The sequence below is a fragment of the Alosa pseudoharengus genome, unplaced genomic scaffold (assembly GCF_046254945.1).
Source record: "Alosa pseudoharengus isolate Yale_2024_CS ecotype anadromous, Long Island Sound unplaced genomic scaffold, YU_APseudo_1.1 YU_APseudo_1.1_scf_17, whole genome shotgun sequence".
In the NCBI taxonomy this organism is placed as follows: Eukaryota; Metazoa; Chordata; class Actinopteri; order Clupeiformes; family Clupeidae; genus Alosa; species Alosa pseudoharengus.
Genome location: NW_027468640.1, coordinates 32393946 through 32409156, shown reverse-complemented (window position 1 = coordinate 32409156; position 15211 = coordinate 32393946). Strand labels below are relative to the sequence as shown.

Sequence of the window (15211 nt, the reverse complement as noted above, 5' to 3'; positions counted from 1 at the left end):
TATCATTAAGGGCCATGTTTTCACCTATCTCATAACTGCTACTATATAATAACTGACATCAAACCTCAGCGGTTTTCTATTGGAAAACTTTCCACTCGCCGTGAGTCACTGACGAGGTGGCCGAGTGGTTAAGGCGATGGACTGCTAATCCATTGTGCTCTGCACGCGTGGGTTCGAATCCCATCCTCGTCGATTGCATTTGCAAAGGGTGTCATCTCTTTCCAAAGATACAGTATCGTTAAGGGGCATATTTTGACCTCGTAACTGCTAAAGATAATCAGTAATGTCAAAGCTCAATGCTTTTCCTTTGGAAAACTTTCCACTCATTGTGACTCAGTGACGAGGTGGCCGAGTGGTTATGGCGATGGACTGCTGACACATTGTGCTTGGGATATTTGATGCCCTATCTCACAACTGCCACAAATAATCAGCAATGTGAAACCTCGATAACTTTCCGTCAGAAAACATTCCACTGAATGTGCCCAGTGACGAGGTGGCCGAGTGGTTAAGGCGATGGACTGCTAATCCATTGTGCTCTGCACGCGTGGGTTCGAATCCCATCCTCGTCGATTGCATTTGCAAAGGGTGTCATCTCTTTCCAAAGATACAGTATCGTTAAGGGGCGTATTTTGACCTCGTAACTGCTAAAGATAATCAGTAATGTCAAAGCTCAATGCTTTTCATTTGGAAAACTTTCCACTCATTGTGACTCAGTGACGAGGTGGCCGAGTGGTTATGGCGATGGACTGCTGACACATTGTGCTTGGGATATTTGATGCCCTATCTCACAACTGCCACAAATAATCAGCAATGTGAAACCTCGATAACTTTCCGTCAGAAAACATTCCACTGAATGTGCCCAGTGACGAGGTGGGCGAGTGGTTAAGGCGATGGACTGCTAATCCATTGTGCTCTGCACGCGTGGGTTCGAATCCCATCCTCGTCGATTCTATTCTTTCCGAAGATGCACTATCATTAAGGGCCATGTTTTCACCTATCTCATAACTGCTACTATATAATAACAGACATCAAACCTCAGCGGTTTTCTATTGGAAAACTTTCCACTCGCCGTGAGTCACTGACGAGGTGGCCGAGTGGTTAAGGCGATGGACTGCTAATCCATTGTGCTCTGCACGCGTGGGTTCCAATCCCATCCTCGTCGATTGCATTTGCAAAGGGTGTCATCTCATTCCAAAGATACAGTATCGTTAAGGGGCATATTTTGACCTCGTAACTGCTAAAGATAATCAGTAATGTCAAAGCTCAATGCTTTTCCTTTGGAAAACTTTCCACTCATTGTGACTCAGTGACGAGGTGGCCGAGTGGTTATGGCGATGGACTGCTGACACATTGTGCTTGGGATATTTGATGCCCTATCTCACAACTGCCACAAATAATCAGCAATGTGAAACCTCGATAACTTTCCGTCAGAAAACATTCCACTGAATGTGCCCAGTGACGAGGTGGCCGAGTGGTTAAGGCGATGGACTGCTAATCCATTGTGCTCTGCACGCGTGGGTTCGAATCCCATCCTCGTCGATTCTATTCTTTCCGAAGATGCACTATCATTAAGGGCCATGTTTTCACCTATCTCATAACTGCTACTATATAATAACTGACATCAAACCTCAGCGGTTTTCTATTGGAAAACTTTCCACTCGCCGTGAGTCACTGACGAGGTGGCCGAGTGGTTAAGGCGATGGACTGCTAATCCATTGTGCTCTGCACGCGTGGGTTCCAATCCCATCCTCGTCGATTGCATTTGCAAAGGGTGTCATCTCATTCCAAAGATACAGTATCGTTAAGGGGCATATTTTGACCTCGTAACTGCTAAAGATAATCAGTAATGTCAAAGCTCAATGCTTTTCCTTTGGAAAACTTTCCACTCATTGTGACTCAGTGACGAGGTGGCCGAGTGGTTATGGCGATGGACTGCTGACACATTGTGCTTGGGATATTTGATGCCCTATCTCACAACTGCCACAAATAATCAGCAATGTGAAACCTCGATAACTTTCCGTCAGAAAACATTCCACTGAATGTGCCCAGTGACGAGGTGGCCGAGTGGTTAAGGCGATGGACTGCTAATCCATTGTGCTCTGCACGCGTGGGTTCGAATCCCATCCTCGTCGATTCTATTCTTTCCGAAGATGCACTATCATTAAGGGCCATGTTTTCACCTATCTCATAACTGCTACTATATAATAACTGACATCAAACCTCAGCGGTTTTCTATTGGAAAACTTTCCACTCGCCGTGAGTCACTGACGAGGTGGCCGAGTGGTTAAGGCGATGGACTGCTAATCCATTGTGCTCTGCACGCGTGGGTTCGAATCCCATCCTCGTCGATTGCATTTGCAAAGGGTGTCATCTCTTTCCAAAGATACAGTATCGTTAAGGGGCATATTTTGACCTCGTAACTGCTAAAGATAATCTGTAATGTCAAAGCTCAATGCTTTTCCTTTGGAAAACTTTCCACTCATTGTGACTCAGTGACGAGGTGGCCGAGTGGTTATGGCGATGGACTGCTGACACATTGTGCTTGGGATATTTGATGCCCTATCTCACAACTGCCACAAATAATCAGCAATGTGAAACCTCGATAACTTTCCGTCAGAAAACATTCCACTGAATGTGCCCAGTGACGAGGTGGCCGAGTGGTTAAGGCGATGGACTGCTAATCCATTGTGCTCTGCACGCGTGGGTTCGAATCCCATCCTCGTCGATTCTATTCTTTCCGAAGATGCACTATCATTAAGGGCCATGTTTTCACCTATCTCATAACTGCTACTATATAATAACTGACATCAAACCTCAGCGGTTTTCTATTGGAAAACTTTCCACTCGCCGTGAGTCACTGACGAGGTGGCCGAGTGGTTAAGGCGATGGACTGCTAATCCATTGTGCTCTGCACGCGTGGGTTCGAATCCCATCCTCGTCGATTGCATTTGCAAAGGGTGTCATCTCTTTCCAAAGATACAGTATCGTTAAGGGGCATATTTTGACCTCGTAACTGCTAAAGATATTCAGTAATGTCAAAGCTCAATGCTTTTCCTTTGGAAAACTTTCCACTCATTGTGACTCAGTGACGAGGTGGCCGAGTGGTTATGGCGATGGACTGCTGACACATTGTGCTTGGGATATTTGATGCCCTATCTCACAACTGCCACAAATAATCAGCAATGTGAAACCTCGATAACTTTCCGTCAGAAAACATTCCACTTAATGTGCCCAGTGACGAGGTGGCCGAGTGGTTAAGGCGATGGACTGCTAATCCATTGTGCTCTGCACGCGTGGGTTCGAATCCCATCCTCGTCGATTGCATTTGCAAAGGGTGTCATCTCTTTCCAAAGATACAGTATCGTTAAGGGGCGTATTTTGACCTCGTAACTGCTAAAGATAATCAGTAATGTCAAAGCTCAATGCTTTTCATTTGGAAAACTTTCCACTCATTGTGACTCAGTGACGAGGTGGCCGAGTGGTTATGGCGATGGACTGCTGACACATTGTGCTTGGGATATTTGATGCCCTATCTCACAACTGCCACAAATAATCAGCAATGTGAAACCTCGATAACTTTCCGTCAGAAAACATTCCACTGAATGTGCCCAGTGACGAGGTGGGCGAGTGGTTAAGGCGATGGACTGCTAATCCATTGTGCTCTGCACGCGTGGGTTCGAATCCCATCCTCGTCGATTCTATTCTTTCCGAAGATGCACTATCATTAAGGGCCATGTTTTCACCTATCTCATAACTGCTACTATATAATAACTGACATCAAACCTCAGCGGTTTTCTATTGGAAAACTTTCCACTCGCCGTGAGTCACTGACGAGGTGGCCGAGTGGTTAAGGCGATGGACTGCTAATCCATTGTGCTCTGCACGCGTGGGTTCCAATCCCATCCTCGTCGATTGCATTTGCAAAGGGTGTCATCTCATTCCAAAGATACAGTATCGTTAAGGGGCATATTTTGACCTCGTAACTGCTAAAGATAATCAGTAATGTCAAAGCTCAATGCTTTTCCTTTGGAAAACTTTCCACTCATTGTGACTCAGTGACGAGGTGGCCGAGTGGTTATGGCGATGGACTGCTGACACATTGTGCTTGGGATATTTGATGCCCTATCTCACAACTGCCACAAATAATCAGCAATGTGAAACCTCGATAACTTTCCGTCAGAAAACATTCCACTGAATGTGCCCAGTGACGAGGTGGCCGAGTGGTTAAGGCGATGGACTGCTAATCCATTGTGCTCTGCACGCGTGGGTTCGAATCCCATCCTCGTCGATTCTATTCTTTCCGAAGATGCACTATCATTAAGGGCCATGTTTTCACCTATCTCATAACTGCTACTATATAATAACTGACATCAAACCTCAGCGGTTTTCTATTGGAAAACTTTCCACTCGCCGTGAGTCACTGACGAGGTGGCCGAGTGGTTAAGGCGATGGACTGCTAATCCATTGTGCTCTGCACGCGTGGGTTCGAATCCCATCCTCGTCGATTGCATTTGCAAAGGGTGTCATCTCTTTCCAAAGATACAGTATCGTTAAGGGGCATATTTTGACCTCGTAACTGCTAAAGATAATCAGTAATGTCAAAGCTCAATGCTTTTCCTTTGGAAAACTTTCCACTCATTGTGACTCAGTGACGAGGTGGCCGAGTGGTTATGGCGATGGACTGCTGACACATTGTGCTTGGGATATTTGATGCCCTATCTCACAACTGCCACAAATAATCAGCAATGTGAAACCTCGATAACTTTCCGTCAGAAAACATTCCACTGAATGTGCCCAGTGACGAGGTGGCCGAGTGGTTAAGGCGATGGACTGCTAATCCATTGTGCTCTGCACGCGAGGGTTCGAATCCCATCCTCGTCGATTCTATTCTTTCCGAAGATGCACTATCATTAAGGGCCATGTTTTCACCTATCTCATAACTGCTACTATATAATAACTGACATCAAACCTCAGCGGTTTTCTATTGGAAAACTTTCCACTCGCCGTGAGTCACTGACGAGGTGGCCGAGTGGTTAAGGCGATGGACTGCTAATCCATTGTGCTCTGCACGCGTGGGTTCGAATCCCATCCTCGTCGATTGCATTTGCAAAGGGTGTCATCTCTTTCCAAAGATACAGTATCGTTAAGGGGCATATTTTGACCTCGTAACTGCTAAAGATAATCAGTAATGTCAAAGCTCAATGCTTTTCCTTTGGAAAACTTTCCACTCATTGTGACTCAGTGACGAGGTGGCCGAGTGGTTATGGCGATGGACTGCTGACACATTGTGCTTGGGATATTTGATGCCCTATCTCACAACTGCCACAAATAATCAGCAATGTGAAACCTCGATAACTTTCCGTCAGAAAACATTCCACTGAATGTGCCCAGTGACGAGGTGGCCGAGTGGTTAAGGCGATGGACTGCTAATCCATTGTGCTCTGCACGCGTGGGTTCGAATCCCATCCTCGTCGATTGCATTTGCAAAGGGTGTCATCTCTTTCCAAAGATACAGTATCGTTAAGGGGCGTATTTTGACCTCGTAACTGCTAAAGATAATCAGTAATGTCAAAGCTCAATGCTTTTCATTTGGAAAACTTTCCACTCATTGTGACTCAGTGACGAGGTGGCCGAGTGGTTATGGCGATGGACTGCTGACACATTGTGCTTGGGATATTTGATGCCCTATCTCACAACTGCCACAAATAATCAGCAATGTGAAACCTCGATAACTTTCCGTCAGAAAACATTCCACTGAATGTGCCCAGTGACGAGGTGGGCGAGTGGTTAAGGCGATGGACTGCTAATCCATTGTGCTCTGCACGCGTGGGTTCGAATCCCATCCTCGTCGATTCTATTCTTTCCGAAGATGCACTATCATTAAGGGCCATGTTTTCACCTATCTCATAACTGCTACTATATAATAACAGACATCAAACCTCAGCGGTTTTCTATTGGAAAACTTTCCACTCGCCGTGAGTCACTGACGAGGTGGCCGAGTGGTTAAGGCGATGGACTGCTAATCCATTGTGCTCTGCACGCGTGGGTTCCAATCCCATCCTCGTCGATTGCATTTGCAAAGGGTGTCATCTCTTTCCAAAGATACAGTATCGTTAAGGGGCGTATTTTGACCTCGTAACTGCTAAAGATAATCAGTAATGTCAAAGCTCAATGCTTTTCATTTGGAAAACTTTCCACTCATTGTGACTCAGTGACGAGGTGGCCGAGTGGTTATGGCGATGGACTGCTGACACATTGTGCTTGGGATATTTGATGCCCTATCTCACAACTGCCACAAATAATCAGCAATGTGAAACCTCGATAACTTTCCGTCAGAAAACATTCCACTGAATGTGCCCAGTGACGAGGTGGGCGAGTGGTTAAGGCGATGGACTGCTAATCCATTGTGCTCTGCACGCGTGGGTTCGAATCCCATCCTCGTCGATTCTATTCTTTCCGAAGATGCACTATCATTAAGGGCCATGTTTTCACCTATCTCATAACTGCTACTATATAATAACTGACATCAAACCTCAGCGGTTTTCTATTGGAAAACTTTCCACTCGCCGTGAGTCACTGACGAGGTGGCCGAGTGGTTAAGGCGATGGACTGCTAATCCATTGTGCTCTGCACGCGTGGGTTCGAATCCCATCCTCGTCGATTGCATTTGCAAAGGGTGTCATCTCTTTCCAAAGATACAGTATCGTTAAGGGGCATATTTTGACCTCGTAACTGCTAAAGATAATCAGTAATGTCAAAGCTCAATGCTTTTCCTTTGGAAAACTTTCCACTCATTGTGACTCAGTGACGAGGTGGCCGAGTGGTTATGGCGATGGACTGCTGACACATTGTGCTTGGGATATTTGATGCCCTATCTCACAACTGCCACAAATAATCAGCAATGTGAAACCTCGATAACTTTCCGTCAGAAAACATTCCACTGAATGTGCCCAGTGACGAGGTGGCCGAGTGGTTAAGGCGATGGACTGCTAATCCATTGTGCTCTGCACGCGTGGGTTCGAATCCCATCCTCGTCGATTGCATTTGCAAAGGGTGTCATCTCTTTCCAAAGATACAGTATCGTTAAGGGGCGTATTTTGACCTCGTAACTGCTAAAGATAATCAGTAATGTCAAAGCTCAATGCTTTTCATTTGGAAAACTTTCCACTCATTGTGACTCAGTGACGAGGTGGCCGAGTGGTTATGGCGATGGACTGCTGACACATTGTGCTTGGGATATTTGATGCCCTATCTCACAACTGCCACAAATAATCAGCAATGTGAAACCTCGATAACTTTCCGTCAGAAAACATTCCACTGAATGTGCCCAGTGACGAGGTGGGCGAGTGGTTAAGGCGATGGACTGCTAATCCATTGTGCTCTGCACGCGTGGGTTCGAATCCCATCCTCGTCGATTCTATTCTTTCCGAAGATGCACTATCATTAAGGGCCATGTTTTCACCTATCTCATAACTGCTACTATATAATAACAGACATCAAACCTCAGCGGTTTTCTATTGGAAAACTTTCCACTCGCCGTGAGTCACTGACGAGGTGGCCGAGTGGTTAAGGCGATGGACTGCTAATCCATTGTGCTCTGCACGCGTGGGTTCCAATCCCATCCTCGTCGATTGCATTTGCAAAGGGTGTCATCTCTTTCCAAAGATACAGTATCGTTAAGGGGCATATTTTGACCTCGTAACTGCTAAAGATAATCAGTAATGTCAAAGCTCAATGCTTTTCCTTTGGAAAACTTTCCACTCATTGTGACTCAGTGACGAGGTGGCCGAGTGGTTATGGCGATGGACTGCTGACACATTGTGCTTGGGATATTTGATGCCCTATCTCACAACTGCCACAAATAATCAGCAATGTGAAACCTCGATAACTTTCCGTCAGAAAACATTCCACTGAATGTGCCCAGTGACGAGGTGGCCGAGTGGTTAAGGCGATGGACTGCTAATCCATTGTGCTCTGCACGCGTGGGTTCCAATCCCATCCTCGTCGATTGCATTTGCAAAGGGTGTCATCTCTTTCCAAAGATACAGTATCGTTAAGGGGCATATTTTGACCTCGTAACTGCTAAAGATAATCAGTAATGTCAAAGCTCAATGCTTTTCCTTTGGAAAACTTTCCACTCATTGTGACTCAGTGACGAGGTGGCCGAGTGGTTATGGCGATGGACTGCTGACACATTGTGCTTGGGATATTTGATGCCCTATCTCACAACTGCCACAAATAATCAGCAATGTGAAACCTCGATAACTTTCCGTCAGAAAACATTCCACTGAATGTGCCCAGTGACGAGGTGGCCGAGTGGTTAAGGCGATGGACTGCTAATCCATTGTGCTCTGCACGCGTGGGTTCGAATCCCATCCTCGTCGATTGCATTTGCAAAGGGTGTCATCTCTTTCCAAAGATACAGTATCGTTAAGGGGCGTATTTTGACCTCGTAACTGCTAAAGATAATCAGTAATGTCAAAGCTCAATGCTTTTCATTTGGAAAACTTTCCACTCATTGTGACTCAGTGACGAGGTGGCCGAGTGGTTATGGCGATGGACTGCTGACACATTGTGCTTGGGATATTTGATGCCCTATCTCACAACTGCCACAAATAATCAGCAATGTGAAACCTCGATAACTTTCCGTCAGAAAACATTCCACTGAATGTGCCCAGTGACGAGGTGGGCGAGTGGTTAAGGCGATGGACTGCTAATCCATTGTGCTCTGCACGCGTGGGTTCGAATCCCATCCTCGTCGATTCTATTCTTTCCGAAGATGCACTATCATTAAGGGCCATGTTTTCACCTATCTCATAACTGCTACTATATAATAACAGACATCAAACCTCAGCGGTTTTCTATTGGAAAACTTTCCACTCGCCGTGAGTCACTGACGAGGTGGCCGAGTGGTTAAGGCGATGGACTGCTAATCCATTGTGCTCTGCACGCGTGGGTTCCAATCCCATCCTCGTCGATTGCATTTGCAAAGGGTGTCATCTCTTTCCAAAGATACAGTATCGTTAAGGGGCGTATTTTGACCTCGTAACTGCTAAAGATAATCAGTAATGTCAAAGCTCAATGCTTTTCATTTGGAAAACTTTCCACTCATTGTGACTCAGTGACGAGGTGGCCGAGTGGTTATGGCGATGGACTGCTGACACATTGTGCTTGGGATATTTGATGCCCTATCTCACAACTGCCACAAATAATCAGCAATGTGAAACCTCGATAACTTTCCGTCAGAAAACATTCCACTGAATGTGCCCAGTGACGAGGTGGGCGAGTGGTTAAGGCGATGGACTGCTAATCCATTGTGCTCTGCACGCGTGGGTTCGAATCCCATCCTCGTCGATTCTATTCTTTCCGAAGATGCACTATCATTAAGGGCCATGTTTTCACCTATCTCATAACTGCTACTATATAATAACTGACATCAAACCTCAGCGGTTTTCTATTGGAAAACTTTCCACTCGCCGTGAGTCACTGACGAGGTGGCCGAGTGGTTAAGGCGATGGACTGCTAATCCATTGTGCTCTGCACGCGTGGGTTCGAATCCCATCCTCGTCGATTGCATTTGCAAAGGGTGTCATCTCTTTCCAAAGATACAGTATCGTTAAGGGGCATATTTTGACCTCGTAACTGCTAAAGATAATCAGTAATGTCAAAGCTCAATGCTTTTCCTTTGGAAAACTTTCCACTCATTGTGACTCAGTGACGAGGTGGCCGAGTGGTTATGGCGATGGACTGCTGACACATTGTGCTTGGGATATTTGATGCCCTATCTCACAACTGCCACAAATAATCAGCAATGTGAAACCTCGATAACTTTCCGTCAGAAAACATTCCACTGAATGTGCCCAGTGACGAGGTGGCCGAGTGGTTAAGGCGATGGACTGCTAATCCATTGTGCTCTGCACGCGTGGGTTCGAATCCCATCCTCGTCGATTGCATTTGCAAAGGGTGTCATCTCTTTCCAAAGATACAGTATCGTTAAGGGGCGTATTTTGACCTCGTAACTGCTAAAGATAATCAGTAATGTCAAAGCTCAATGCTTTTCATTTGGAAAACTTTCCACTCATTGTGACTCAGTGACGAGGTGGCCGAGTGGTTATGGCGATGGACTGCTGACACATTGTGCTTGGGATATTTGATGCCCTATCTCACAACTGCCACAAATAATCAGCAATGTGAAACCTCGATAACTTTCCGTCAGAAAACATTCCACTGAATGTGCCCAGTGACGAGGTGGGCGAGTGGTTAAGGCGATGGACTGCTAATCCATTGTGCTCTGCACGCGTGGGTTCGAATCCCATCCTCGTCGATTCTATTCTTTCCGAAGATGCACTATCATTAAGGGCCATGTTTTCACCTATCTCATAACTGCTACTATATAATAACAGACATCAAACCTCAGCGGTTTTCTATTGGAAAACTTTCCACTCGCCGTGAGTCACTGACGAGGTGGCCGAGTGGTTAAGGCGATGGACTGCTAATCCATTGTGCTCTGCACGCGTGGGTTCCAATCCCATCCTCGTCGATTGCATTTGCAAAGGGTGTCATCTCTTTCCAAAGATACAGTATCGTTAAGGGGCATATTTTGACCTCGTAACTGCTAAAGATAATCAGTAATGTCAAAGCTCAATGCTTTTCCTTTGGAAAACTTTCCACTCATTGTGACTCAGTGACGAGGTGGCCGAGTGGTTATGGCGATGGACTGCTGACACATTGTGCTTGGGATATTTGATGCCCTATCTCACAACTGCCACAAATAATCAGCAATGTGAAACCTCGATAACTTTCCGTCAGAAAACATTCCACTGAATGTGCCCAGTGACGAGGTGGCCGAGTGGTTAAGGCGATGGACTGCTAATCCATTGTGCTCTGCACGCGTGGGTTCGAATCCCATCCTCGTCGATTGCATTTGCAAAGGGTGTCATCTCTTTCCAAAGATACAGTATCGTTAAGGGGCGTATTTTGACCTCGTAACTGCTAAAGATAATCAGTAATGTCAAAGCTCAATGCTTTTCCTTTGGAAAACTTTCCACTCATTGTGACTCAGTGACGAGGTGGCCGAGTGGTTATGGCGATGGACTGCTGACACATTGTGCTTGGGATATTTGATGCCCTATCTCACAACTGCCACAAATAATCAGCAATGTGAAACCTCGATAACTTTCCGTCAGAAAACATTCCACATAATGTGCCCAGTGACGAGGTGGCCGAGTGGTTAAGGCGATGGACTGCTAATCCATTGTGCTCTGCACGCGTGGGTTCGAATCCCATCCTCGTCGATTCTATTCTTTCCGAAGATGCACTATCATTAAGGGCCATGTTTTCACCTATCTCATAACTGCTACTATATAATAACTGACATCAAACCTCAGCGGTTTTCTATTGGAAAACTTTCCACTCGCCGTGAGTCACTGACGAGGTGGCCGAGTGGTTAAGGCGATGGACTGCTAATCCATTGTGCTCTGCACGCGTGGGTTCGAATCCCATCCTCGTCGATTGCATTTGCAAAGGGTGTCATCTCTTTCCAAAGATACAGTATCGTTAAGGGGCATATTTTGACCTCGTAACTGCTAAAGATAATCAGTAATGTCAAAGCTCAATGCTTTTCCTTTGGAAAACTTTCCACTCATTGTGACTCAGTGACGAGGTGGCCGAGTGGTTATGGCGATGGACTGCTGACACATTGTGCTTGGGATATTTGATGCCCTATCTCACAACTGCCACAAATAATCAGCAATGTGAAACCTCGATAACTTTCCGTCAGAAAACATTCCACTGAATGTGCCCAGTGACGAGGTGGCCGAGTGGTTAAGGCGATGGACTGCTAATCCATTGTGCTCTGCACGCGTGGGTTCGAATCCCATCCTCGTCGATTGCATTTGCAAAGGGTGTCATCTCTTTCCAAAGATGCAGTATCGTTAAGGGGCGTATTTTGACCTCGTAACTGCTAAAGATAATCAGTAATGTCAAAGCTCAATGCTTTTCATTTGGAAAACTTTCCACTCATTGTGACTCAGTGACGAGGTGGCCGAGTGGTTATGGCGATGGACTGCTGACACATTGTGCTTGGGATATTTGATGCCCTATCTCACAACTGCCACAAATAATCAGCAATGTGAAACCTCGATAACTTTCCGTCAGAAAACATTCCACTGAATGTGCCCAGTGACGAGGTGGGCGAGTGGTTAAGGCGATGGACTGCTAATCCATTGTGCTCTGCACGCGTGGGTTCGAATCCCATCCTCGTCGATTCTATTCTTTCCGAAGATGCACTATCATTAAGGGCCATGTTTTCACCTATCTCATAACTGCTACTATATAATAACAGACATCAAACCTCAGCGGTTTTCTATTGGAAAACTTTCCACTCGCCGTGAGTCACTGACGAGGTGGCCGAGTGGTTAAGGCGATGGACTGCTAATCCATTGTGCTCTGCACGCGTGGGTTCCAATCCCATCCTCGTCGATTGCATTTGCAAAGGGTGTCATCTCTTTCCAAAGATACAGTATCGTTAAGGGGCATATTTTGACCTCGTAACTGCTAAAGATAATCAGTAATGTCAAAGCTCAATGCTTTTCCTTTGGAAAACTTTCCACTCATTGTGACTCAGTGACGAGGTGGCCGAGTGGTTATGGCGATGGACTGCTGACACATTGTGCTTGGGATATTTGATGCCCTATCTCACAACTGCCACAAATAATCAGCAATGTGAAACCTCGATAACTTTCCGTCAGAAAACATTCCACTGAATGTGCCCAGTGACGAGGTGGCCGAGTGGTTAAGGCGATGGACTGCTAATCCATTGTGCTCTGCACGCGTGGGTTCGAATCCCATCCTCGTCGATTGCATTTGCAAAGGGTGTCATCTCTTTCCAAAGATACAGTATCGTTAAGGGGCGTATTTTGACCTCATAACTGCTAAAGATAATCAGTAATGTCAAAGCTCAATGCTTTTCCTTTGGAAAACTTTCCACTCATTGTGACTCAGTGACGAGGTGGCCGAGTGGTTATGGCGATGGACTGCTGACACATTGTGCTTGGGATATTTGATGCCCTATCTCACAACTGCCACAAATAATCAGCAATGTGAAACCTCGATAACTTTCCGTCAGAAAACATTCCACTGAATGTGCCCAGTGACGAGGTGGCCGAGTGGTTAAGGCGATGGACTGCTAATCCATTGTGCTCTGCACGCGTGGGTTCGAATCCCATCCTCGTCGATTCTGTTCTTTCCGAAGATGCACTATCATTAAGGGCCATGTTTTCACCTATCTCATAACTGCTACTATATAATAACAGACATCAAACCTCAGCGGTTTTCTATTGGAAAACTTTCCACTCGCCGTGAGGCACTGACGAGGTGGCCGAGTGGTTAAGGCGATGGACTGCTAATCCATTGTGCTCTGCACGCGTGGGTTCGAATCCCATCCTCGTCGATTGCATTTGCAAAGGGTGTCATCTCTTTCCAAAGATACAGTATCGTTAAGGGGCATATTTTGACCTCGTAACTGCTAAAGATAATCAGTAATGTCAAAGCTCAATGCTTTTCCTTTGGAAAACTTTCCACTCATTGTGACTCAGTGACGAGGTGGCCGAGTGGTTATGGCGATGGACTGCTGACACATTGTGCTTGGGATATTTGATGCCCTATCTCACAACTGCCACAAATAATCAGCAATGTGAAACCTCGATAACTTTCCGTCAGAAAACATTCCACTGAATGTGCCCAGTGACGAGGTGGCCGAGTTGTTAAGACGATGGACTGCTAATCCATTGTGCTCTGCACGCGTGGGTTCGAATCCCATCCTCGTCGATTGCATTTGCAAAGGGTGTCATCTCTTTCCAAAGATACAGTATCGTTAAGGGGCGTATTTTGACCTCGTAACTGCTAAAGATAATCAGTAATGTCAAAGCTCAATGCTTTTCCTTTGGAAAACTTTCCACTCATTGTGACTCAGTGACGAGGTGGCCGAGTGGTTATGGCGATGGACTGCTGACACATTGTGCTTGGGATATTTGATGCCCTATCTCACAACTGCCACAAATAATCAGCAATGTGAAACCTCGATAACTTTCCGTCAGAAAACATTCCACTGAATGTGCCCAGTGACGAAATGGCCGAGTGGTTAAGGCGATGGACTGCTAATCCATTGTGCTCTGCACGCGTGGGTTCGAATCCCATCCTCGTCGATTCTATTCTTTCCGAAGATGCACTATCATTAAGGGCCATGTTTTCACCTATCTCATAACTGCTACTATATAATAACTGACATCAAACCTCAGCGGTTTTCTATTGGAAAACTTTCCACTCGCCGTGAGTCACTGACGAGGTGGCCGAGTGGTTAAGGCGATGGACTGCTAATCCATTGTGCTCTGCACGCGTGGGTTCGAATCCCATCCTCGTCGATTGCATTTGCAAAGGGTGTCATCTCTTTCCAAAGATACAGTATCGTTAAGGGGCATATTTTGACCTCGTAACTGCTAAAGATAATCAGTAATGTCAAAGCTCAATGCTTTTCCTTTGGAAAACTTTCCACTCATTGTGACTCAGTGACGAGGTGGCCGAGTGGTTATGGCGATGGACTGCTGACACATTGTGCTTGGGATATTTGATGCCCTATCTCACAACTGCCACAAATAATCAGCAATGTGAAACCTCGATAACTTTCCGTCAGAAAACATTCCACTGAATGTGCCCAGTGACGAGGTGGCCGAGTGGTTAAGGCGATGGACTGCTAATCCATTGTGCTCTGCACGCGTGGGTTCGAATCCCATCCTCGTCGATTGCATTTGCAAAGGGTGTCATCTCTTTCCAAAGATACAGTATCGTTAAGGGGCATATTTTGACCTCGTAACTGCTAAAGATAATCAGTAATGTCAAAGCTCAATGCTTTTCCTTTGGAAAACTTTCCACTCATTGTGACTCAGTGACGAGGTGGCCGAGTGGTTATGGCGATGGACTGCTGACACATTGTGCTTGGGATATTTGATGCCCTATCTCACAACTGCCACAAATAATCAGCAATGTGAAACCTCGATAACTTTCCGTCAGAAAACATTCCACTGAATGTGCCCAGTGACGAGGTGGCCGAGTGGTTAAGGCGATGGACTGCTAATCCATTGTGCTCTGCACGCGTGGGTTCGAATCCCATCCTCGTCGATTGCATTTGCAAAGGGTGTCATCTCTTTCCAAAGAT

General features: G+C 46.0%; 27 non-coding genes across 27 annotated transcripts; all 27 read left to right on the top strand.

Annotated features, from left to right (window-relative positions):
• The first annotated feature begins 110 nt into the window (after positions 1 to 110).
• trnas-gcu (transfer RNA serine (anticodon GCU)) lies at positions 111 to 192 on the top strand. Its single transcript has one exon. It is a non-coding gene; the product is annotated as a tRNA-Ser (tRNA).
• A 295-nt stretch (positions 193 to 487) lies between these two features.
• trnas-gcu (transfer RNA serine (anticodon GCU)) lies at positions 488 to 569 on the top strand. The gene has a single exon. It is a non-coding gene; the product is annotated as a tRNA-Ser (tRNA).
• An 888-nt stretch (positions 570 to 1457) lies between these two features.
• trnas-gcu (transfer RNA serine (anticodon GCU)) lies at positions 1458 to 1539 on the top strand. The gene has a single exon. It is a non-coding gene; the product is annotated as a tRNA-Ser (tRNA).
• A 511-nt stretch (positions 1540 to 2050) lies between these two features.
• Positions 2051 to 2132, top strand: trnas-gcu (transfer RNA serine (anticodon GCU)). The gene has a single exon. It is a non-coding gene; the product is annotated as a tRNA-Ser (tRNA).
• A 134-nt stretch (positions 2133 to 2266) lies between these two features.
• trnas-gcu (transfer RNA serine (anticodon GCU)) lies at positions 2267 to 2348 on the top strand. The gene has a single exon. It is a non-coding gene; the product is annotated as a tRNA-Ser (tRNA).
• Positions 2349 to 2643: 295 nt separating this feature from the next.
• trnas-gcu (transfer RNA serine (anticodon GCU)) lies at positions 2644 to 2725 on the top strand. Its single transcript has one exon. It is a non-coding gene; the product is annotated as a tRNA-Ser (tRNA).
• A 134-nt stretch (positions 2726 to 2859) lies between these two features.
• trnas-gcu (transfer RNA serine (anticodon GCU)) lies at positions 2860 to 2941 on the top strand. Its single transcript has one exon. It is a non-coding gene; the product is annotated as a tRNA-Ser (tRNA).
• A 295-nt stretch (positions 2942 to 3236) lies between these two features.
• trnas-gcu (transfer RNA serine (anticodon GCU)) lies at positions 3237 to 3318 on the top strand. The gene has a single exon. It is a non-coding gene; the product is annotated as a tRNA-Ser (tRNA).
• Positions 3319 to 4206: 888 nt separating this feature from the next.
• trnas-gcu (transfer RNA serine (anticodon GCU)) lies at positions 4207 to 4288 on the top strand. The gene has a single exon. It is a non-coding gene; the product is annotated as a tRNA-Ser (tRNA).
• A 134-nt stretch (positions 4289 to 4422) lies between these two features.
• On the top strand, positions 4423 to 4504 carry trnas-gcu (transfer RNA serine (anticodon GCU)). Its single transcript has one exon. It is a non-coding gene; the product is annotated as a tRNA-Ser (tRNA).
• A 511-nt stretch (positions 4505 to 5015) lies between these two features.
• Positions 5016 to 5097, top strand: trnas-gcu (transfer RNA serine (anticodon GCU)). The gene has a single exon. It is a non-coding gene; the product is annotated as a tRNA-Ser (tRNA).
• Positions 5098 to 5392: 295 nt separating this feature from the next.
• Positions 5393 to 5474, top strand: trnas-gcu (transfer RNA serine (anticodon GCU)). Its single transcript has one exon. It is a non-coding gene; the product is annotated as a tRNA-Ser (tRNA).
• A 1104-nt stretch (positions 5475 to 6578) lies between these two features.
• Positions 6579 to 6660, top strand: trnas-gcu (transfer RNA serine (anticodon GCU)). The gene has a single exon. It is a non-coding gene; the product is annotated as a tRNA-Ser (tRNA).
• Positions 6661 to 6955: 295 nt separating this feature from the next.
• Positions 6956 to 7037, top strand: trnas-gcu (transfer RNA serine (anticodon GCU)). The gene has a single exon. It is a non-coding gene; the product is annotated as a tRNA-Ser (tRNA).
• Positions 7038 to 8302: 1265 nt separating this feature from the next.
• On the top strand, positions 8303 to 8384 carry trnas-gcu (transfer RNA serine (anticodon GCU)). Its single transcript has one exon. It is a non-coding gene; the product is annotated as a tRNA-Ser (tRNA).
• Positions 8385 to 9488: 1104 nt separating this feature from the next.
• Positions 9489 to 9570, top strand: trnas-gcu (transfer RNA serine (anticodon GCU)). Its single transcript has one exon. It is a non-coding gene; the product is annotated as a tRNA-Ser (tRNA).
• Positions 9571 to 9865: 295 nt separating this feature from the next.
• trnas-gcu (transfer RNA serine (anticodon GCU)) lies at positions 9866 to 9947 on the top strand. The gene has a single exon. It is a non-coding gene; the product is annotated as a tRNA-Ser (tRNA).
• An 888-nt stretch (positions 9948 to 10835) lies between these two features.
• Positions 10836 to 10917, top strand: trnas-gcu (transfer RNA serine (anticodon GCU)). Its single transcript has one exon. It is a non-coding gene; the product is annotated as a tRNA-Ser (tRNA).
• Positions 10918 to 11212: 295 nt separating this feature from the next.
• On the top strand, positions 11213 to 11294 carry trnas-gcu (transfer RNA serine (anticodon GCU)). The gene has a single exon. It is a non-coding gene; the product is annotated as a tRNA-Ser (tRNA).
• Positions 11295 to 11428: 134 nt separating this feature from the next.
• trnas-gcu (transfer RNA serine (anticodon GCU)) lies at positions 11429 to 11510 on the top strand. Its single transcript has one exon. It is a non-coding gene; the product is annotated as a tRNA-Ser (tRNA).
• Positions 11511 to 11805: 295 nt separating this feature from the next.
• trnas-gcu (transfer RNA serine (anticodon GCU)) lies at positions 11806 to 11887 on the top strand. Its single transcript has one exon. It is a non-coding gene; the product is annotated as a tRNA-Ser (tRNA).
• Positions 11888 to 12775: 888 nt separating this feature from the next.
• Positions 12776 to 12857, top strand: trnas-gcu (transfer RNA serine (anticodon GCU)). The gene has a single exon. It is a non-coding gene; the product is annotated as a tRNA-Ser (tRNA).
• Positions 12858 to 13152: 295 nt separating this feature from the next.
• On the top strand, positions 13153 to 13234 carry trnas-gcu (transfer RNA serine (anticodon GCU)). The gene has a single exon. It is a non-coding gene; the product is annotated as a tRNA-Ser (tRNA).
• Positions 13235 to 13368: 134 nt separating this feature from the next.
• Positions 13369 to 13450, top strand: trnas-gcu (transfer RNA serine (anticodon GCU)). The gene has a single exon. It is a non-coding gene; the product is annotated as a tRNA-Ser (tRNA).
• An 888-nt stretch (positions 13451 to 14338) lies between these two features.
• On the top strand, positions 14339 to 14420 carry trnas-gcu (transfer RNA serine (anticodon GCU)). The gene has a single exon. It is a non-coding gene; the product is annotated as a tRNA-Ser (tRNA).
• Positions 14421 to 14715: 295 nt separating this feature from the next.
• trnas-gcu (transfer RNA serine (anticodon GCU)) lies at positions 14716 to 14797 on the top strand. Its single transcript has one exon. It is a non-coding gene; the product is annotated as a tRNA-Ser (tRNA).
• A 295-nt stretch (positions 14798 to 15092) lies between these two features.
• trnas-gcu (transfer RNA serine (anticodon GCU)) lies at positions 15093 to 15174 on the top strand. Its single transcript has one exon. It is a non-coding gene; the product is annotated as a tRNA-Ser (tRNA).
• Positions 15175 to 15211: the final 37 nt, after the last annotated feature.